At 41.7% G+C, this 24,208-nt stretch overlaps 1 protein-coding gene across 1 annotated transcript in view; it reads left to right on the top strand.

Annotated features, from left to right (window-relative positions):
• Nucleotides 1-24,208, top strand: part of sr (stripe) — a 322,818-nt gene that overhangs the window by 61,690 nt on the left and 236,920 nt on the right. The gene's annotated exons all lie outside the window — the stretch shown is intronic.

The raw sequence follows: 24,208 nt of genomic DNA on the forward strand, positions 1-24,208 counted from the left end.
TCTCCTTTTCAATTTTTGTTAGAGAAAAAGAGATAACAGGCGGTACCCCAATAGCATCAACGACTTTAAGCTAGTACATATGAGTAGATAGTGTTGCCGTGAGGTACACTCGAAAATTTCAAATGTAAGTGCGTCAAATCAAATTTCGAGCCGCTCCGTCTGTCACTTCCCAAGTAACAATTCAGTAACCATTTAGCATCCACTCTGATTTATGATGGTTATATAACGGAAATGACCAATCCATTTAGTTTAAATATAGCATTTCAAAGTGTAATACATTCCTTCTTAGTAATTCAGCTTTTTGCTGTTTTAAAAACCTTTTATAGTCTGGCAAGCAAGTCAAAAACTGTCTTGTTTTAAAAATAAATTTAAAACAGTTATCAATCCTTCCTTAAAACTGTTCTGAAATTCAAGCATAAACGTCATTAACAATTATTTATTTATGCCTTGATGAAATACTTTATAAACGTGTTCTATCATTATAAAAGCAACCATAAAACCATTAAGTTTCGCATAAGTGCAAAAAGCATTAATTGTTGCTGTTCAGGCTTTTTAAAGTGCATTATTAACTCCCCAATTACTCTGTTTACAAATTGAGCTTAAAAGATGGTTCCTCATAGTTAATAAATGCCAAATTTATGACAAGAAAATCTCGAAGGATAGACGAAGTAGGATAAACAATTCAAGTCGATTTCAGCAAAATTTACTTCTCTAGAAGAACCAGCACACCATCAACGATTGACCATCTGGTGGAAAAGAGCAAACTGAGCGGGCCCTCGAATTCATAAGACATTGTCGAAAGTTTAAAAAACATACTAGCCTTCTCCAGCTCTTGCGAAAAGATGACAACCGACAGCAAACCACTGAAACTGTTAGTTAGCGGAGATAAGCTGGTTTCCGATCCATAGCAGCGATTTTATTCGGTGAAAGAATCAACTCTTCGAAAATTTCATTTAAGCGTACATACCTGCATCGTTGTAGCCATCCGGAAGAAGGGGATCTTTTTCGGGAACGATTGCACTTTCAGCTGTTCGAAATACGAAATGTTGTAAAGCAGTATCGCAAACTGTCTGAGTAACTGCTCTTAATCTACCGGGAGAAAACCACCTGGAAGCACCCTGGATCCCACAGCGCAACTATCGAAAGATAAACAAACTTTGGCGTTAAAATTTTTGCAGGCAACTTTGCCTCCATAAATGTGCCATAAATCTGAACGGGTTAAGATCAAGCAAAATGGCTTTAGATAAATATAATTCAGCCTGCAAGTTTTCTTCATAAAAGACATTTTAAAACCTTATTAATTTGTTAAGGAATTCTTGAAAGCAAAACAACTTTTTCACAAATGACCCATGAAAATCAACTTTTATGCCACCGCCATGTTACAATTAGTTTGCTTGTTTTTTACAATCTTTGATTTCCAATCTATATTTCCTTAGACATAGCTATATTTGGGTAAATTTAGCAATGAGCAAACATTTAAATGCAAAAATATGAACAAAAAAAATCTCGGCCAGCTCGATCTGAAGAATAAATTTTATTTTTCAATGTTAAATAATTAGTCAAATCGACGTTTTACGAGGGTGGACTTAGTTTTTTCGATGATTTCACGTACATTTCACATAAAATTTAATATGGCACATAAAACTAGGCCACTTAATGAGAATTATTGTAATAAATTTTGGATAGTCAACAAGATTTTTATACCATCAGTTTCTATTTTAATTATTTTGATAAGATCGGATTCATAAATCCTTTTCTATCTTGATTGATGCTTTCCTAGTGGATTCAGCATGCGGCTAGGGGCAATGGCTCGGAAAGGGTTTTTATTGTTGTTAAATAGCTTTTATTGTACCTTTCAAATGGTTCTCAATGCGTTCGTCATACAACCTTTTAAAGTAAATCAATATTGAAGAGCTTCGAGAATACACCCTTCAGAACCTTCGCCAGGGTGGGCCAAACAAGACATATTCTATTTTTAATGAGGTTTTGGTGGATGCATTAATAACAAAATAGCCTTGACCAGGGTTTTATGAATGTGTTTTATAGTTGCTTTGTGGTATTTCATAAAACTTAAAATGTTACTTGGGTTCGTTTGTGCTTACAACTTTGTACAACATTAAAAAAATTGTAAAATTAAAACTAAAAAGTTATGGTAAAAAAAGGTTTTTAAGGGGGTACCTACCGTTTGTACTCTATTTTCACCCTATAACTTCGTCCACTTGAGCGATGAAAAATTGAAGTCTTCGACAAAGTTCCTTAAAATGACTTCATCTACATTGTTTCCATAAATGATCATCAATTTCAACAAGACATAAAAACGTTGTATTTTTTATTAGCTTAGTGTATACCTCCCTTAATTAAAAAATTTCACCACTACAATAAAGTATTTCAAAATTGAAGGAAACATTCCACAAAACATTAAAATGCTACACTCAATAGTTTCGTCGCAAATGGCCATGTTCCTCTTTTTTTGATTTTGTCCCACTGTGCGACAGTTTGAAATCCAATATGGTGGTTCCCTGTTTAATACCAGTGGGAAATACTCTCAAATACTCATCCATATGGGTATTTTCGGAATCGGGATGAAGTCTAGAAAATCGATATCCGACGTCAGTTTGAAATCCAATATGGTGGCTTCCGATTTAAGAAAAAGTGTGTATTTTTGGAATCGGGGTGACGTTGATAAACGACGCTATTTTTATAACTAAGATGGCGGCTTCCGATTAGAAAACGTGGAAAATACCCTACAATAGGGTATTTTCGGAACGGGGATGACAAGTAGACGCCGAAAGTCGATGTCCAACGCCATCTTGAAATCCACAATTCACAGATGCTCGGTGAATGGAGGTAGCTGCGTCTCATACTATTCGGATCTTCCCTGGCAGGTTGATGTTAATTGTTAATCACCAGACTCGCTGGAATGGCTTCTTCGGATCTTCGTCGGTTAACCTTCTAGCGTATCCTTTCGTCACGAAGTCACCAGAAAATCGGTGCAGCGCTTCCGTGAGCTTATAGTTCCTATCCGAGCAAAGTCCAGCATCAAAATGACAGCAAATTGAAATCAAGTTTTGATCTCAACATCAAACTGAAATCATAATTTGATTTCAGTTTACACACTTGACAATTTGATACCTAATTTTGTTTTCAATTTGCTGTACATTTGCTCTTCAGAAATATGTTGTTGCGGGTTTGTTTTCATTGCCTTAGCATAACATCAAATTGAATACTTATTTTGTTATCAACAGGGAAAATAGATATCAAATTTAGTTTTCTGTTTGCTCTCACTGATAGCAGAAATAGTTTCCAATGTGATGCCACAGGAAGATTCGTTTGCTCTCAATTGTGATATTTTAACCGTTAAAACGACCAAAACGACAGCAACCTGAGTAATAATTATCAGCGAGATCACAACATCAAATTTAGATTTCAATTTGATCTCAGACTTTGCTCGGGTATCCATTCGCTTCTTGAGATATTTGAGCGGAAGGAGAGATTGTTGATTTTTTTGCGATGTCGCCAACAATATACTTTACAGTAAAACACACTCCCGAGCATAAATTTAAGGACACCCCCAAAAAAACATGACAAATTTGTTATGTTCATATCTCTGTCATGTTACGTCCAATTTTCGTTCTCTTTAGATCATTTGAAAGGTATTGAATGGAGCTTTCCTCGTAGGTAAATTGTTCAATATAATTATCAAATTTTGTGTGCTAAAAGTTCACCCAAAGTTATAATATTTTTTCAAAATTTACTCTGATGAATCGTGACTGATTTTCTCAGAATTGGGTTGGCCAAATTTTGAAATAAAAGTAGTAGTAGAACACTTAGGGATCGTCCATTAATTATGTCGCACTTTAAGGAGGGAGGGGAGGAGGTTTTGGAAACTGTGACGAGCCTTACAAAAAACAATTAAGGTCCATATAAAAAATGTAACAAAGGGGGGAGGGGTGTTGAAAATGGGCCGAATTTCCGTGACATAATGAATGGACCTTCCCTTATGCTATATCATTCATAACCTTTGGATATCGAAAATTGGACAAAACCTATTTGCATGGTTTTTTGGGGTGTCCTTAAACTTATGATCGGTAGTGTATGTTAGTGGAGAAAACGATGTGAATAACGTAAGTAATATTTGTACTCATGGGCAGTTTCTAACATATTCTTACATAACACACTACAAACATGACTCGTCATTCAAGTTACTAAAAACACTGCAGTCAGTTGTCAGCTACCGTGTGACAAACATGTGAGGCTCATAATTGCTCCACCAACTGACAACGATGTGACGCTCCAAAATAATTGACGTTACTTGTGACTGAGTGATAAAAAAAAGTTATAGAAAACTGACATAAAAGTGACATTGATCATCGCTTCAGTTTTTTTTTTTTTTGCAGCGGTGTTCGTTTAGGTAAACGATAAGCTAAATTGATGTCCTACCGATCTTATAACGTGGAAGAGTTTGAGATTGAATCCACGATTTACTTCTCAGTAAACAAAAAAGATTGCCACAAGCTAATTTTTAATCATTGAGTTACTGTTATTACCATGTAGTTATATTAAAAAGTAAAGCAATTGACAAATCCTGAATGATGATGGGCCTAAGATTAGACGAACGATGTTCTGCTCAGTAAGCAAAAACGATCGCTCTAAGGCCACCGAGCCCCTCATATCACATCATATCTTTACTAGAGTTGTTGTAATAGAACGGCACCGACTACGACAAGTTTTGCAAAACACACGATAATCATGCGATTTGACCATAAATTTCTTAAATATGAAATAACCTGGGACCTCGTTTTCCTGCTCAGTAAGCAAGCCACTGCAACCGACGATCTTTCACCTCCGAAAACTAAAAGCTACGAAAAAGAACTTAGGCCTTCATTGAGTTTCACTTTTACGCGACGTCCACTGTTTCGATTTGCTCTTTACGCAGGCTATCGTACATCTTACATCATAATAAGCTATGACCGACGTAACGATTGTCAAGGCCCTGATTAAACAAGATATTAAAATGAAATTAGATTACGTTCTCGAGTGGATCAAGCGTGCACTCTATTTTTTGTAAATATTCCGAAGCGTTCCGCCCAAGATCTAACAGGTACAACTTTCTACAATAGTGGCCTGGGATAAATCGTAATGTATTTTCCTCACAAGACTCAACTATGTTCCTGCACTCAAATGGATACCTTACCGACATTTTCGCTTTTCTTATGTTCTATTTAAAACCGCAAAATAGATCACGCGCGATCGAGGTCATCCCGCCAGGAAACAAACGGATTATTTTTAACTGGAACAAGCTCACCAACTACAATCACCACATCAACACAACTTTAATTTTTTAAAGAAAATTTCTAAAAGTAATTAAAAGGAAAAAAAAATATACATACCACATAAAAACACATAAACAGGGAACATGGCACTCTTCCTAATGCAAAAGCTACCTCCATAAAACCTTCGTTGAACTTTTTGAATCAATTTATCAACAGCGACGATTATCTTCTTCTTCCGCACATTTCAAGCTTATTGCGTATGGCATATTAGCTTATTGCGTGCTCTCAGCTTAGTGTTCTATATGCACTTCCACAGTTATTAATTGAAAGCTTTCGATGCCTGTTCCATTTTAGCATTAGTATAATTGTGTGGCAAGTACAATCATACTCTATGCCCAGGGAAACCGAGAAAATTTCCAACCCGAAAGATTCCTAGACCAGACCGGGAATCGAACCCAGCCACCTCCAGCATGGTCTTGCTTTGTAGCTGTGCCTTTACCGACTGAGCTAAGGGAGGCCCCAAGGAGCAGCGACGATTATAACCGATACGGAAACCGATCCGGGAAAGTTCTAAAGCCGATTAATCAAAATAATCAGCGGAATACGCGTAATAATCCAAATATTCACTGTAGTCACACTGTTCAGAGATAATAAAAAACTTTTGTCAACAACCCACCAAATCGTATAACACGAACGAAGGTCACCGGTAAAACTATGAAGATTTGTGCCGTAAAATTACCGCATCAAAACCACCGAACGACACATTCAAACACGACCCACCGTGACTACTGTCAGTCTTCAACCACGGCCCTCATGATCGTGTTAAGAACACTCATATTTAAGAAAACATAAAAAACTAATCGATGGAGTGCCAGCGTTATTTTTTTAACGAATCATGCTTCAACATGAAAAAAAAAATCATAATTCATTATTTGTAGGAACCTCGGTGGGAACCTAACCGTTAAAACCGAGGAACATGCCTCATGCGATCGAGGTCACTCCTCTGGTAAATGGGAAACGATGAAAATAAATCTCGATTATTCCCCGAAGGGACGCATCCGCTCCCGCAAACAATGCATCTTATCCCCAATCCGGGGCAACCGGCATCCCGCCCACACATGTCAACACCACCATCAGATAGGGGAAGATTTCCGGTACCAGCACGTTCAGGCGAGCCACCAGTCACTCCAAACCGACCATCAAACGCACTGCCCACAAAAGCAGACACGTCCCCTCAAAATGCAACCGATAAATGTATAAGAACAATCTTCAACTGGCACGTACTCACCAAATCAATATATCCCGGAGTGCATTCCCAATGCTTCCACGCATATTTTCCTCCAGTCATTATAAACAATAGACTTCTGTGACGTTTGTGAATTGCACAAGTAGTAGTGCAGAACTTTGGGTAAATTCATAGGTTTTCTTGCACTAATATTTATATCTTACCCCGAGTTCTGCACTAATACTTGTGCATTTCACAAACGTCAGAGAATTCTATTGCTTCTCCAGCGATTTCAACCACACAGTAACTAGATATCACTTTTCTTTTCAAATCACTCTGTGCACAAAAGCAATGCACATAGCCAAAACCTAACAATAGATCAGAGCGGTCGAGTCACACCGGCAACAAAGGAAAGCGAGAGCACACCAAGCACCTAAGCAACAGGTGGGAAACATCAGCACAAACCTTTCCAGATCAAATTTTATCGCCCGGGACACAAAACTATTCAAATGCGAGCACCAAAAAAATCCACGCCAGCACAAAGACAGACCGAACTAAAAAAAATAAATAAAATAAAATAAAAGCCCGCAGTGGAGCAAAAACACAACCGTTTTCGAACGATTCTCAAAGTGGACTCTCTCGAATCCCTGCAGCAGAAAAGCATACGAAGCCGAGCATGAGAGGAAATAAGCGCTTCTTGTATGCTTTTAGCCTATCCATATCCCGAAGCATAGAGAATACATAGGTCTGATAATCGCAACGTTCGTGGTTCGAGTCCCCCTACCCACTCGGCAACCTTTTTTTTTGACATGATTAATTTCACTCACTAATACACCCTAAGCAAATCTTACATCCCCCGATTGGGTGTAGCAGACCGCGAGTTCTTGACCGTCATATCAGTCCCATATGGAAAAAGTAGGCATTGAGAAAATGGCAGTGCAATTCCCATGTGAATGTTTGAAAAATCATCATTAATTAATGTATATTGTTTTCAAGTTGAAAACACTTACAATAAAGATAGCATGTTTTATCATATCAACGAAAAATACGACAATCCAAAACGCAGAACTGTAAGACAAACTGACTTGTTGTTGTTTTGACATTTTTCATGATCAAAGCCCGTAGTTTGAACACGTTATATGAAAGTATATGCCAATTTATAGTGGATAGCGTTATTATCTTAAAATTGACGAAAATCCACATGCGATTATAGGCAGTAAAGGGCGAACACGAAATTATTGCGACACCGAAAATGTCATGCCAATTTTCTTATAATGTTTAGAATCAAACCAAAATTTTAGGGTAGTTTTATACATATATTTACTTCAAAAATCAAAAGAAAAGTTAATCGATGGAGCCTTGAGTGTAAAATTGAACGCATTTTCGCTTGATGCCCTCCATCAAAGTCTTTACAGTGTCATCCGGTACCAGTTTCTCAGTTTTTTTTTCCATTTTCTTAACATGTCCTTCTCGTCTTTGACTGTCTTCTTGCTCTTCCGAAGTTCCCGCTTCATTATTGCCCAGTACTGCTCCACCGGGCGCAGCTCCGGACAGCTTGGCGGATTCATGTCCTTTGGAACAAAATGGACAGAATTGGCCTCATACCACTCCAGGACACTTTTAGAATAGTGGCATGATGCCAAATCTGGACAAAATAGCGGAGCTTCGTCGTGCTGCTGCAAGAACGGCAAAAGGCGCTTCTCGAGGCACTCAGATTTGTAGATCTCGCCATTTACTGTGCCCTTTGTCACGAAAGGCTCACTCCTCAGTCCGCAAGAGCAGATGGCCTGCCAAATGAGATATTTGGAGGCGAACTTCGACATTTTCTTCTTCTTAAATTTGTCGTCCACATCGAACTTGCTCTTGCCGGTGAAAAACTCCAACCCCGGAATTTGCTTAAAATCGGCTTTTATATACGTTTCGTCGTCCATCACACAGCAGCCATATTTTGTCAGCATCTTCTCGTAGAGCTTCCGTGCCCGAGTTTTAGCCGTCGATTGTTGCCGCTCATTGCGGTTTGGGAAGTTCTGTACCTTGTATGTATGTAGTCCAGCTCTCTTCTTTGCATTCTGGACGTAGCTCTGCGACATGCCGATCTTTTTAGCCAAATCACGGCTTGAGACGTTGGGATTTGCTTTAATCATCCGCTTCACCTTTCCCTCCGTCTTTTTGTTCTCCGGTCCCGGTTTTCTTCCAGCTCCTTTGCCGTGGTCCAACGTCAACCGCTCCTGGAACCGCTTCAACACTCTGGAGACGGTTGAATTGTGAATGTTCAACATTTTTCCCAACTGCCGGTGCGACAGGTCAGGAAATTCCAGGTATTTGGAAAGAATTTGTTCTCTCAACTCGCGTTGGTTCACCTCCATTTTCGTTGAATCGAAAAACACGACTTCGAGTTTAACAGCATGTACACAATACACATCAATGAGAAAGTGTGTAAAATTTGGTTGATTTTTACCCAATGGTAAAAAAGTTATGCCCTGTTTAATGTGTCGCAATAATTTCGTGTTCGCCCTTTATACATCTATCCATCTAGCTGCGAGAGCACATAACTGATATTTAGCCTATCGTACCTATCTCTCATGTAGAAGTAGCTAGAGTGTGATCTGCATACATGCAGACGATCGTGGACACTCATTTCCCGCGAATTCCCTAATCTACAGTGATGCACACAATTGTTTATCCTAGTTTCCCTAACAGAATCCACGGAACGATATCCATTTGGGTCGAAGTGTTGGTTGACGATTGTCCACGCTGGTTACCCGAGCAAAAGATTATACTAAATTGATAGCAAGTTCTGATACCCGGTTATCAAGCTTTGATAACTGAAAATGTTATCATTGTTGTTGAATAAACAGCCAACATAACAAAAATTATAACAAAAGAATACTCCTCCGATATCACAAACATAACTGATTTAGTTATCATTGACAAAATCTGGATAACATATCCTGTGATCCATACATTTATTTTTCAACAAATTTCAAGTTATTTTATCTATTTGGTATGAAAAGCCTTCCCGAGCAAAGTAAAATAACAACCTGATATGATCCTTAAAACAAGTTTTGTCATTCCAGATATCATTTTGTTATCAGCTGTTATCACATAGCCAATTTAGTTATCAACCTCAACTAATTTTGAAATCAGTTGCTATCATCAAAGAAAATTAAATGATGAAAGGTTAGTTCAAAACTTCCGATATTATCCGCATGGCAAGAAACAAAAACACTGCCAATCATATGACATTTAGCAGCATCAGGCTGTTATACCAAATCGATAAAATAATTTGATATTTGTTGAAAAATTCGCATGGATCACAGGATTTGTTATCCAGATGTTTTCAATGACAACTAAATCGATTATTTTTGTGATATCCAAGGAGTATTCTTTTGTTATAATATTTGTTATGTTGGTTGTAAATTCAACCACAATGATAACATGTTCGGTTATCAAATCTTGATAACCGGGTATCAGAATTTGTTATCAATCTGGTATAATTCCTTACTTTTATTTATTTTATTTATTTATTTTGTTTTTCTTCATCGGACTTAACGTGTCAAAATGAAGCCTGATGGGGAAAAGCCTAGAAAAGGCGTAAAAGCCCCATATCTTTTCAAAATACATGAATCACAATAATACAATACAATTACAACGAACATTAATCAAGTCTATAGCATAAAAAAAAGTTATCCTCCTATGGCATAGAGTTGTCCGTGAATCAGGTAGAAGTCCTCGTCATGCAGTTGAACCGGAAACAAAAAATAAACAGGCAGCACAATCCTTCACGTGTACATTAAATGGACAGCTACTCACCTTCTCAGAAGTCTGCGTTGAATACGGTGACGAAAGGTTTCCGCTGCACAGTTGAAGTCGAAAAACTCGTCAAACTCGTTGAAACGCCCAGACATGAACCGTATTGGGTCATGCAAGCTGTAGTTCGCAGCACGAGGTCCAAGATGCAGGAAACTCCTCGACCGAAGAACTCGTTCGGGTGCGTAGATTTCGAATTCAGCCAAGATTCCTGGAGAGTCGATATCACCAATAAGTACTTTCGCTGCGAACACGGCCTGACTAATCGTTCGCCTATGTTCGAGTGTTTCAAGACCCAAGAGTTGACAACGATCTTCGCACGGCGGAAGGTTCACAGGGTCATTCCAAGGAAGGTGACGAAAGGCATACCGAACAAATTTCCTTTGAACAGATTCAATCCTCGCTATCCAAACTGCTAGAGAGCAGTATAGAGCTTTTAGACAGGCAGGATCGCGAAACTCGTCAGCGATCTTGAAAATGAACCCGAGTTGCCTGTTAGCTTCCGCAACGATGCCCGAGTAGTGAAGCTTGAATGTTAAGGCGCAGTCCAGCGTGATTCCTAGGTCACGAACATTGTCCACACGTTGCAGAAGTTGGTGATTTATCGTATAGTTGAATGCCGCTGGTTTCAACTTGCGATGAAATGAGATAATATTACATTTTTGTACATTCAACGTGAGATAGTTTCTTGAGCACCACTCTTCAAAAGTATCGATTAGGTGCTGAAGCCGTAAGCAATCGGCGAAGCTACGAACACATCATCCGCGTAGAACGATTGGCAACCAGTTGGGGGGATCAGTTCGGCCTCATTCACAAAAATCGAGAATAGCAATGGTCCCAAGATGCTACCTTGAGGAACACCGGAGCTGTTTGTAAAATAGTCCGATTGCTCTGATCCGATTCTAACACAAAGTTCCCGATTAGTCAGATAGGACTTGAACCAACGAGTTAAACCCGAGGATACACCGAGTTTTTCAAGTTTAGCTAGCAGTATGGAGTGGTCAACTCGGTCGAATGCAGCCTTAAGATCTGTTATTACAACGTCCACCTGCGCTCCAGCTTCCATACTCCGAAGACATAAAGAAATGAACGGAGCTAGATTTGTTGAAACTGATCTCTTGGGATAAAACCCGTGTTGGTCAGGAGAAATGTAATTTCTGCAGCTAGAGAATAATGCGTCGTTGATGATGATTTCGAAAACTTTAGAGCAGGCACTGAGTGATCTGATCTCTCGGTAATTTTCGACGTTTCTCTTGTCTCCTTTCTTGTAGATCGGGAACATGAATGACGATTTCCAACGCGTAGGGAACTCCCCCTGCTGTAATGAAATATTGAACAGCTTCGAAAGCGGTGTTGTAAGCTCTGAACAGCATCGCTTCAGGATGCTTGAGCGGATCCCGTCAGGGCCAGCAGCATTAGAAAATTTCAGCTTCTTGATGGCGGATTCGACGAGGTCTACTGTAACCAAGGTAATCGAAAAATTGAAAGCGTCACTGGGAGTGTCCCTTACCGCTTCAGCAACTTGGGACAACGAAGCCGTAGTGTAATTGAAAATGCTTTTGAAATGTTCTGCCAGAAGATTACATTTCTCAAGGGAATTGCTGGCGATTCTATCACCCAGGTGAATTTCGACTGGTAGCCCCTCCTCGTTTCGTTTGGTATTCACGAATAACCAGAACTGCTTTGGATTAAGCCGTAAATTAGCCTGCACACGCCCTGTGTAGCTCTTGTAAAGAATGCGGTTATATGTGCGATATTCGTTGCTCGCTGTTGAAAATAATCGTTTGGTGAATGGGTTACGAGTACGACAGTATTTACGGAGGGCCTTCGATCTCAGACGCTTCAAATTTCGTAGTCGAGCATTGGACCATACGGGTTTGGGAGAGGGTCTCCTCAATGGGACAGAATCAGTTATTGCCCGGCCAACGACCTCAGCGAAGTAGTAGACGGCTTCATCAATAGATGAACACGTGTCAAGGAACTGCCAATCTGCCTGGGCAAGCGAGTGACTCAGCGCGACGAAATCTGCTCTACGAAAGTCGAGCTCATGTACATCAACAGGGGGGTTATCAGGATACCCCTCACCATCCCCCACTTTCCTAAAGTTGTCCTTGCTCGCTTTCTACTCTCTATATGCAATTTTCACACTGCCGTACTCTAACGGAACTATCAATTCTATACTTTCATCTCCTATTCAATCGTATAAAAATTACCACTTAGTCTGTTATTTAAAACTAGCATCTTCAACTATTAATTAATATTTTTTCATGATAACTGCTGATAACAAAATTATTCAAGGGTGATAGCTAAATTAGTTATACGATAACAACTGAAAACAAAATGATATCTAGAATAACAAAACTTGTTTTCAAGATGATATCAGGTTGTTACTTTACTTTGCTCGGGTACTGCAGATGAAGCCGCTGGTTTGGGTGTGAGTTTCTTCAACCGCACCCGAACGATAACCCAACTGATAGAACTATTCCACAAATTGTTTGGATGATACCCTGAACACGTCGTTAAGCAAAATAACCATTCAAATGCGAAACCGAGCTTTTTGTCAATGCGAGCCTCGACCCGATGAAAACAAACGATCAAACGGACATCAGAAAACAGGAAGACGCAATCTTGATAACCGATCCAGATATAAACCAGTCGAAAATAAATCAAAAATAAAATCAGTATTACAAACGAACTTTCATCGTCATTGTGGCACCAGCAAATGTCATACCTTTGTGTGATTTTTAGTGCCAACACTTACGTTATCCAACAGAGCAATGCAAGGGTGGAATAAACTTTTTTTTTAATTTGAACTTCCCAAGCGACCACGTGTCAACTGGTGTAAAATGACACATGATCAACCATTTTAAAGAAGCTACGTGTCCTCAATATTCCTGGTGTCCCTAAGAGCGTCGTCATAAAATGTTTAGCACCAGATTAATTTGATTTGTCCCCAACAATCTGTTCCGACAGTTCACACCTTCCCCGAGGCCATGCACAGGCAACAGGCCGCGTTGGATCGTACGATGCGAGCCCGTCTTCGTCGTATCATTGGCATCGGTTTCATCTTTCCACACTATCTCACAGCCAATAAAGTTCCAAACAGATAACTCCCCGGAATCGTGCGCTTTCAACGCGCTCTCGAATGTCTGTACGTTGCGTCTCTTTCTTTTTCTCGCTCTTTCTTTCTCGCACTCTATTAATTTGAATAATTTTATATCATTTCCTATTGCCTTAGGATTGTACTGCGGCAAGGACCACATGTTGATTGTCGGTCAAAATTTCCTATGCTACCGACAACTGGGACAGGTTTTAATGTGACCTGCGAATTAATTACCGGATGAGTGTTGAGGTGAACGAATTATCAGGCTTATAAGTGCCTTGAAAAGCCTTTAAACAGAGCATAACTCATCCAGCAGATGAAACTCTCCGGCTGACGTCTTTGTTAGACACATTGGCAGGGAGAAATTTATGCCCAATTTAATTTATAGTTTCTGTTCGACTATTTTGCGATTGTTGAATTCAAAATCAGCCCGCCTTCCCGCTGGTGATAAAGAGCAGAAGAAATAGGGCAAGGTAACAGCACGTATTCAAATTCCTGCAACGAGAGGTCTATGCTAGCGTTCGATCTCAATGAGTTGCTTGTTGGAGTGAACGAAACACGAATTACCTCAAATTATAATAAAACTCTACACTTTATGGAAGAAAATCACCCCGTCGCGTTGTTCGTCGCAACTATTGTCGCTTGGCTCCACTAAGCGGCACTGGTTTCAAACTTCAACACAGATAAATGACAAAATTATAATAAATATTCCTCTGGGACCTCGAGGTTTGCCTGCCAGGCCCGTGCGGTGGAGATACTCATGTTCACCCAATAACCTCGGTACTGGTTGCATATGCGCTTTGGATGCACTTTCTTACCAAGCCGCACTGCACCGGTGCTGGGTAGAGCTGCTGCCTCATTTCGATAGCTCCGGAAAGCAGGAAAACGCCAAGATGATGGACCACGAAACGCGTGCGCGTGCTCAAGAGGCTGACTGGGATTGTATGAAGCTTTATGGCGTCCTGCCCACGCTCACCTACTGCCACCGCTGGCGATTGAGTTGAGGCTCTGTTGGTTTGGGCTGGGGATGTTCCCTAGTTACCTTTAACTGTTGCTGTTGTTTGGAAACAACACGATTAGGGGGTGACTCCGGCGTAGTGATTAACATCCATACCTCTCACGTCAAAGTCACGAGTTCGAATCTCACCCCCGGACAAGTCACGAATGACTATAATAAAAAAAAAAAAGATACACGGAAGAGTAAAGTATGAGATCAAATTGAAAGCTAAATTTGATGTTGTGATGATTACTAAGGTTTCTGTCGTTTTGATCGTTTTAACAGTTAAAATATCAAAATTGAGAGCAAGCTATATTTCTTTTGACATCACATTGAAAAAAATTCTGCTATCAGTGAGAGCAAACTGAAAACTCAATTTGATGTACATTTCTTATGTTGATAAACAAAACAATTATTGAATTTGATGTTCTGCTAAGGCAATGAAAACAAAACCCCAACAAATCAAATTGGAACGTATTCAATATCGTTGTTTACGTATTACCCTTTTTTATACAGGGGGGAATCTGCTCACAGACACCTGAGAAGGAACTCAGGGTGTGGGGATGGGAGAATTTCACTCCCGACCTACTAAACCTTACCCTGTGCGCTTGGCCCTTGACCTCCCCGGAACCGCCCGAAGGCATTACTTCGTGGGAGGGGCCGCTGTAGCGCTATGGCGCCTCTCTAGCAATACTCTAACGATCTAATCGGGCAGTAGGTAACTGCTGCTCGGCTCGCCACTGTCGTTGTAATACCGAAACTATGAGGGTGACCGCAGTCACCACCGCGCTCCAGTTCTCGGTGGTACCACACATCCTATGAACGATGTTATCGGGACTGGTCTCCGCTCCGCATATCGCTAGCATAGCGCTCGATACTGGCTCGAAACGTGGACAGGCAAACACGACGTGTTCGGCGGTCTCCTCGACACCAGCACATGTGGGGCAGATGGGAGTACTTGCATGTCCGAACCTATGCAGGTAGCTCCTAAAGCAGCCATGGCCTGACAGGAACTGTGTCAGGTGGAAGTTTACTTCCCCATGGCGCCTGTTGACCCAGCTTGATACGGAAGGTATCAAGCGGTAAGTCCACCTCCCCTTTGTGGAGTTTTCCCACTCCAATTGCCATCTCGCGGTCGACACAACTCGCGCGTTGTTGCGCACCCCTCGAACGGTCCTCGCGTCATAGCACACCACATCCTCCTTAATGATAAGGCTGATTGGCATCATCCCTGCTATGACACAGACGGCCTCTCTCGAGATAGTGCGGTATGCAGTGGCCACCCTTAAGCACATTAGCCTGTGTGTACTCTCTAATTTCTGCCTGTGGCAGTCAATATCCAGTACCGCAGCCCACGCAGGGCCGCCGTATCTGAGGATAGATACTACGACCCCAGCGAGGAGCCTGCGCTTACTGGCATTCACTGCCGAGCTGTTTGACATCATACGGGATAATGCCCCCACAGCCATAGACGCTCTCTTGCAGGCGTACTCGACGTGGCAGCCGAAGCTGAGCTTATCGTCGAGCATAACCCCCAAGAGTTTTAGAGAGCGCACAGACCTAATTGTGCTTCCGCCGACTGTCAACATCGCATGCTGTACTGACATGCGATTGTTGACTACGACCACTTCCGTCTTGTGATGGGCGAGCTCCAGTTTCCTGGTTCTCATTCATTCCTCCACAAGCCTGACGCAGTGGGCCGCTGTCAGCTCTACCTCCTCGAGGGATTCCCTGCAGACTACCAGCGTGACATCGTCGGCAAAACCTACAATTTTCTCGCCTACCGGGAATTTTATCCTCAACAGTCCATCGTACATGACGTTCCATAACACCGGGCCCAGGATGGAGCCTTGTGGCACACCTGCGGTGACTCTAACGCATTTTTCGCCATCTTCTGTGTCGTAGGTCAACACACGATTCTGGAAGTAGCTTTCCAGAATCTTATACAGCCCTCCGGGAATTTGGAGCTAGTGTAGCGAGCGGGCTATCGTCCCCCAGCACGCGCTGTTGAACGCATTCTTCACACCTAAGGTTAGCATCGCGCAGTAGCGAATGCCCCTTCGTTTCCGATGGATCACCTCTGCCGTCTGGATGACGTCACGGATGGCGTCCACCATGGATCAGCCCTTACGGAACCCGTACTGGCTGCTTGACAGGCCATCTACACCTTCGGTGTAGGTCGACAGCCTGTTGAGGATGACCCTTTCAAGCAGTTACCCAGTGGTGTCCAGCAAACAGATGGGTCTGTATGCTGACGGGTCCCCAGGGGGTTTTCCTGGCTTCGGAAGCAGCACCAGCTTCTGCCGCTTCCACGCATCTGGGAAGACGCCTACGTCCAGACAAGTCTGAAAAACAGAACGGAACATGTCTGGATTTTCCGCAACGGCTGCCCTCAGAGCCACAACCGGGATCCCATCTGGGCCCGTCAGCGACCTGGCAATACCGCCAAGTTCACTGTTCGTCACTCTAGACACTTCTCCCTGATCCGCGCCTGGGATCCTCGGCCAGGAGTCTACATCCCTACGCGGGAACAGGAACCCAACGATCGGAGCCAGTACCGCTGGTAATCTCTCCGGGGGTGCCGTCACGCCGCGGGTCTTTGCCATGACCACTTTGTAGGCATCCCCCCCATGGGTTCGTGTTGGCACTTTGGCATAGGCTGTCAAAGCACGCGCGCTTGCGTCTGGCGATCTCTTCATTGAGGGCTGCCTTAGCCGCTCGAAGAGCGACACGGCGTTCCTCCCGAGATTCAGTCGTACGAGCTCGTTGCATCCTCCTTCTCGCCTGGAGGCAAGACGCCCTGAGGATAGCAATCGACTCGCTCCACCAGTACACCGGTCTATGGCCATGCCTGGGATAGGCTCTCCTAGACATGGTTGTATCGCTCGCCCTTGTCAGTGCTGCTACCAGTTCTTCCCCCGTCAGATCCGGGGTTATTCGCTCCCGCCTCAGTGCTTCGCCGAAGACCTCCTCCTCGAAGAACGACGTCCGCCAGCCTCGAGCGCAGGAAGAATTTCCTCCTGCCACTTGCCTCTCACCTGGCCCCACACTGTACCGAATCGCCTGATGGTCACTATGAGTGTAACCCTCATCGACCCTCCAGTGTAGGTTGCCCTCCAAACTCGGGCTGCAGTATGTCACGTCGATGACGGATTCTGCACCATTCCTTCTGTAGGTACTGACCGAGCCGGTGTTGGATAATACAACATCCAGCTTGGTCATTGCCTCCAGTAGGATGCGTCCTCTCTGGTTGGTGTGGTGGCTACCCCACTCTACCGCCCATGCGTTAAAGTCGCCCGCAATGACCACCGGTCTTAGGCCGACAAGTACCGCAGTGAGTCTGTCCACCATCTGCGAGAATTGCTCGATAGACCACCTGGGCGGAGCATAGCAGCTACTTAAGTATACTCCATTAACCCTGGCGATCACGAATCCCTCGTTCGAGTTGGACACGACTACCTCCTGAATGGGGAAGCTCCCCATCGTGCATATCGCCCGTATTACCCTTGGATGTATGCATTCAACACACAATATGAGCCTAGAGGTTCTAGCGGGCATAAAACCCCTGCAGCTCCATTTCTGGGATCTCTCATGAAGAGTATTGATCGAATGTAGTGTCAGTAACAATCTTGTGATTGAAAGCTTCGATGCAATGCTCGAATTGAGCACCCAGTCAAGATTCGTGCGAATCTTCCTTAATTATATGTCAATGGATATTAGCATTCCGTGCTATAACCCCCCTCACTTTACTAACTACAGTTCCTTCATTGACTATGATCTCTCCATGAAACAGGCTATTCAAGGAGTTCCAGATCAACTTCGACCTATCTCAATTACCCGTATTTTTGCTGAAAAGTACCAACAAGTGGCTTCGGTGTCTTCAATGAATACTCAATCGCCTTCCAGAAACTTCAGGAACTTTGTTCCGTTTATGTTGCTGAGCTAGCAGCAATCAACTTCACATTGAGGATGATTTCCGACATGCCCACAGATCATTATTTCATCTTCTCGGATAGTCTCAGTTCAATTGAGGCATGATGAAACAAGGTAGGCACTCATCTTATTTCCTTTCAAAGGTAAGGGAGCAGATGTGCTTGCTGGTCGAAAGACCATATAGGATTACCGTTGTATGGGTCCCCTCACATTGCTCAATCCCAGGCAATGAGAAGGCAGACTCTCTCGCAAAGGTGGGTGCACAAATGTTTCCCATTAGTACGTCAGAGTTCTCTTCTATATTGACAAAACGATTGGACAAGTAATTCTCTTGGGCGGTGGTTACATTACATTACCCCAAATGTTTCTTCGAGAGCGTGGTTCAAAGGTCTGGATGTAAGTCGGGGATTCATTCGCGTGATGTAAGACTTATGTCCAACCACTACTCGCTAGACGCACATCTCTACAGAATAAACCTCGTTGAAAGCAATATATGTATGCAGTTTGGCATTGCCCGGGTAACGACGCCTCCAAAGCACGTCTATTGGATACCCTAGTGGCCCGAGATAGATAACCCTTCCGTGAAGTAAGAGATGTACTGTACTGATGTGACCATCCCCTCCTTTCAACACATTTTTCAGCCATTGTGTCCCAGTCTTAATATCCAGCTGTTTCTGTGCTACAGGCCCCTGCCTAGCAAGCATTTTTGTCAACCGTTTGAGAGTTGTATCTCTTTTTCTATATACCTGTTTCCTACCTAGCTCCTACCAATCGAAATTGTTACCCATTAGCCACGACTTACTGTCATTTTGATACTGGGCTTTATTCGAAATATTTGAGAAGAGAAAATGAAAACAAAATTTGTCTATCGCGTAAAGTGAAACCAAATTATGATTTCAGTTTGATGTTGATACATTGGCATACACATTGAATTTAGATCACCGAAGTCGTTAACGTTTTACCAAAATTTTGGACAGCTGAAAAAGTCGGTAAAATTTCAAATGACCATTACACGTAAGAAATCAATAAAATTGGCAACTCTTATTTGTTATCATTAAATCGGTTTCACTAAACAAAATCCATATAAAATCCAAATAAATTTCCTAATTTTTAAAATTTTCACTGGTTTTTTTCACTTTTACATAATAGTTCAAACACTACCCGAAGTCCGAATGAGTGTGTACATTAGGGTGTTTCATTTTGAAAAAAGTGATGAATTTTTGATAGGCCACCCTCCAGTTCGATTCATAGCCCCAAAATATGAACCTGTGCAAAAAATGGTAAAGATTGATGAAGGTTTAGAGGTCGCGCCAATGATTTGGATTTTGTATGGAGATTTTGGTGAATTAGTATGGGAAATTATTGATTTTCGTTTACATTGCTCTAACTTTGGTTGTAGTTGTCCAAACGTTGAAAAAAAAAAATATGTGGTTGTCATGACAATGATCAACAAGCCTGTTGTTGTTGCGATGAAATTGGCGTTGTTGCCTTGTACATATTCATCTGTCAATTTACCCTATTTTGCCATTTTTTCACATTTTTATAATTCTTGATACGCTGCAAAACTGAGCGTAGCAACTGTAGGCTTTTTGTTTATTGCCATAGCAATAACATACTAAATTTTTTCGACATTTGGACAAGTAGAAGCAAAGTTATAGCGATATAAGCGATTTTTTAAATTCTTCCATAGTAATTCCCATACAAATTTCAAATCATTGGCGCGACCTCTAAACCTTCATCAATCTTTACCAATTTTTGCACAGGTTCATATTTTGGGGCTATGAATCGAACTGGAGGGTGGCCCATCAGAAATTCATCACTTTTTTCAGAATGAAGCACCCTAGTGTACATACGTTAAGTAAAAAGGTGATAGGCATAATGTACGATAGGCATGATTGACGTCAGGCATAATGGTCAATAGGGCATAATTCATATATAGCATGAGCATGAGCATGATTGACCACCCACGGTTGCTACTCTGTTATTGCCAGACCAGCTGTAATTACACAGAGAACCAATAGACGATGCTTGGGACTAGCAATCATCCTCAATGTGTAAAAACTGGTGATCTCAAACTAGGCAATACCAGCACCGGCCCCGCCCGAGCACAGGTCAAGAAAGTAAGGGGTAAGAATGTGTTGACGTGATACTCGCTTTGATGGAAGCCGAGAACACCTCTCCACTTCCACGAGGAATCACTGGGATATTGGGTAATAGGGTTGGGTTTGCAGCAGGGTTCGTTTTGGTAAACGATAAGCTGAATTGATGTCCTAACAATCATATAACGCGAAAGAGCTTGGGATTGAACCCACGGTCTTCTGCTCAGTAAGCAAAAACGTTTGCCACTAGGCAGACGAGCTCCTTTTTAATCATCGAGTTACTGTTATTACCATGTAGTCATGTTAAAAAAATAAAACGATTGACGAATCTTGAATGTGGATGGGCTTGAGATTAGACTCATGATGTTCTGCTCAGTAAGCAAAACCGGTTGTGCTAAGGCCACTGAGCCCCTCATATCACATTATAGCGTTACTCAAGTTTTTATAACTATTCAAACCCGGCACCGACGACAACGAAAAGTTTTACAACATACACAATAATCAAGCGATCTTACCTTACATTTTTAATATGAAAGGACCTGGGACCGCGTTTTGTGCTCAGTAAGTAAGCCACTGCAACCGAGGATCTTTGAAATCCTAAAACTAAAAGCTACGAAAGAGTACGTAGGCCTTCATTAAGATCCACTTTCACGCGACGTTAAATGTTTCGATTTTCTCTTTACGCATGGTTCAGGCAATCATAACAAGCTATGACCGACGTGCGATTGTTTAAGACCTGGTTGAACAAGCTATTCAAATGAAATTACGTTCTCTTATTTTACTTGGCATGTAATGAACAACATAAATACGCGATAATTCATATTTTCAGCGGTTGGTGGTTAATTTTAAATATACTAACGGTACGGCCTACGACTACGACGGCGATTACGACAGCGACTATGACGGCGCCTACGACAACGACAACAGCGAATTTGTAACTTACCATTTGTCTAGGATAAACACCTTTGCCCGGCACCTCCACTGGTTCTTCATGTCCGCTATCTGTCACTGTTTGCAAAATATCTAATAGCAATTTCCTTCCAATACCAATACTTCCTGTATTGCCATGATCATCTGGGAGGAGGGTCGCATCTAGTGCTTTCCCCAGGAACCGTTCACGGCCACCAGCTACTGCCCGTCAAGTCTTGGGCGTATCCAGCGAGGCATCCTTCAGATTACTTACAATCTCCGACACTCAATGCAAATCGCAGGCACACTTACGCTAGTTACAAAAAAACACACCCGTGCAAAGTAACGGATCAAATAAACGTCATTCTCGCAAAAGCACACCCGTTGTCGTCGAACGGCAAAAAAAAAGGAATCGGTGGGCAATTTTGTGATACGGATTTCCAAAATCAACCGGGAATGCACGAATTTCACCACACCCAACTGCGAAACACGTTCAGAAGCACTTTTGGTACACTTTCGTTCGAAAATCATCACCGCGTAAATAAACTGAAATTAAATTAATCGCTCGCGATGCCACAAATTTCTTGACCGGGAGAAAAAATCAAACAACCTCTCTCAATAGGGCATAATTCATATATAATAGAAAAATTTCAAAATGTTTCCATCTATCCCTCATTAGCTGTTTTTTGAGAACGATCTTAATCTTATTTGTACACATTCATGTGTTATTTTCAGATGAGAGTCAAACGGCTTTAGTTATCTTGACAAGAGATTTTATACCTCAGAAAATCCCGGCGGCGCCGACTGGGATTGAACTCAGGCCTTTTGGGGTGAGAGGCAATCACGCTTACCATTACATTACCGGCGCCGCTGCACTATGGGAAGGTCCCATACAAATAGGTGGCCAAAAATATGCCGGTCTTTAAAACAATTTTTTTGTTACCCTTGATGTGTGCAAATAGCATTTTATGTAGCCAAAAGTTGAAACGTTGAACTGATGATTATCATGATGTACCCTCATATCAAAAATGAGCGCTAGAGTGCATAATCGACTTATTTGTAATCCATCCGGTGTTTGATCAATGAAAACACAAAATTTTCAATTGGTCCGTTCTCGAGATAGAGCAAGTAAGTGCAGATGTAGCCTTCACTGAAAGTTAGCACTAGGATTGTACTTTATTCTCTTATGAACAGTTGAGCGAACCGAGGTGAACTTGTTTATTGCGACATGATTTAGTTTTGAAAAATCGTAATTTTTTAGTATTTTTTCATGTGACTATCAAAAAAATTTGATCGATTTGTAATATAGAAAACCCTAATGGAAAGCTTTGATTTCAAGCTTTAAGATGGTATGTTTCAATAATTTTACACTACTGTATAACATGTGGGAATCATAAGTTTAAAAATACGGTAGATTTCTATGATTTTCTGCTTGTTTGAACTTTGGTAGCATGTTTCTTCCGTTAGCCAATATATTAAGTTGAAATATTTTCAGCTTTTTTTAACAAGAGTATGTACTCTCAATTTGTGAAATTAAAAATAGTATTTTTTTTAAATAATGGCCACCCTTCTCCCCACAGTGCGCTGAGACTTACCCGTATCCTGGTTATAATTTGAACCGTTTGAACCGTTCGAACCACACAATTTTTTTTGTATGGTTCGAACGGTTCGAGCGAAAACATGAATATGGGTATTTATCTAGGGGAAATGACGGCTTCGGCATGACAGACTATTTTTGGCAACCCAAATTGAAACACTATTTTCACTGGATTTTCTTACGAAAATACTTCGCTGAATGCATGCAAACGATTCTTTATGCTTTCAGCTTCAATTTGACTATATTTTTACCACTGAGAAAAGGCAATCTAGCAGGGTTTTCTTGAAATGAAACACACGCACTACAAATTGTAGCTGATTTCGAGTTGCCGATAATAGAACAGCAGATTTACATGCAGTTCAAATGGAACGGTTGACGAAGAAAAACGGGTTGCCGACAATACTCGCTCTCACTAGAGAAGATTGGAGCTTTGTAAAAGCGTTTCAAAACAGTTTTTGACAATTCTTTCGACTGAAATTGTTAGAGCAGCTGGCAGTAAAAGATTGTAAACAAACCAATACTGCATATGTGTGCGTTCCATAGAGAAAAAGGCTATAGAAAGAAGGTCGTTGCTTAGGTTGCCGAGAATACGTAAATTCCCCTATCACAAAACTACAAGGGACAGCCCTATGGGGTTGTACGCAATGGTGACGTAGGACTACGTGGTCTTATATAATAAATGGTAATGTGTATCTTTATTCAGCCAGGTATTAATCTGAACCATATTTTAATTATTTTCCTTACTTCATTTTTAAATTTTCATTTTCTGTTCTTTTTACTATCGTACAGATTTGTCTTGAATCTGATGAAATATTGCTTGGAGCCAATGCCCATGATTGTGCTGGGTAATTACAATTTTTATTCAACAGGTTGCGTTCAACGTATCCACATCGTATAATGGCCGCACCAAGCAGACCGCTCGTAAGTCCACCGGAGGAAAGGCTCCTCTCAGACCGATGGAGGAGTTAAGAAGTCTCATCGCTACCGGCCAGGAACTGTCGCTCTGCGTGAGATCCGTCGTTACCAGAAATCGACCGAGCTGCTGACTGCAAGTTGCCTTTCAAGCGTCTGGTCCGTGAAATCGCCCAGGACTTCAAGACCGATCTGCGCTTCCAGAGCTCGGCCGTTAATGGCCCTACAGGAATTCAGCGAGGCTTATCTGGTCGGTCTGTTCGCCATCCATGCCAAGCGTGTCACAATTAATTCATGTTCCATATTCGGTTTTCACAATGTGTACCCCCATATAGAAATCAAAGACGTCC

The sequence above is a fragment of the Ochlerotatus camptorhynchus genome, unplaced genomic scaffold (genome assembly GCF_037179485.1).
Source record: "Ochlerotatus camptorhynchus isolate MF236.1 unplaced genomic scaffold, CSIRO-AGI_Acam_v1.1 ptg000282l, whole genome shotgun sequence".
In the NCBI taxonomy this organism is placed as follows: domain Eukaryota; kingdom Metazoa; phylum Arthropoda; class Insecta; order Diptera; family Culicidae; genus Ochlerotatus; species Ochlerotatus camptorhynchus.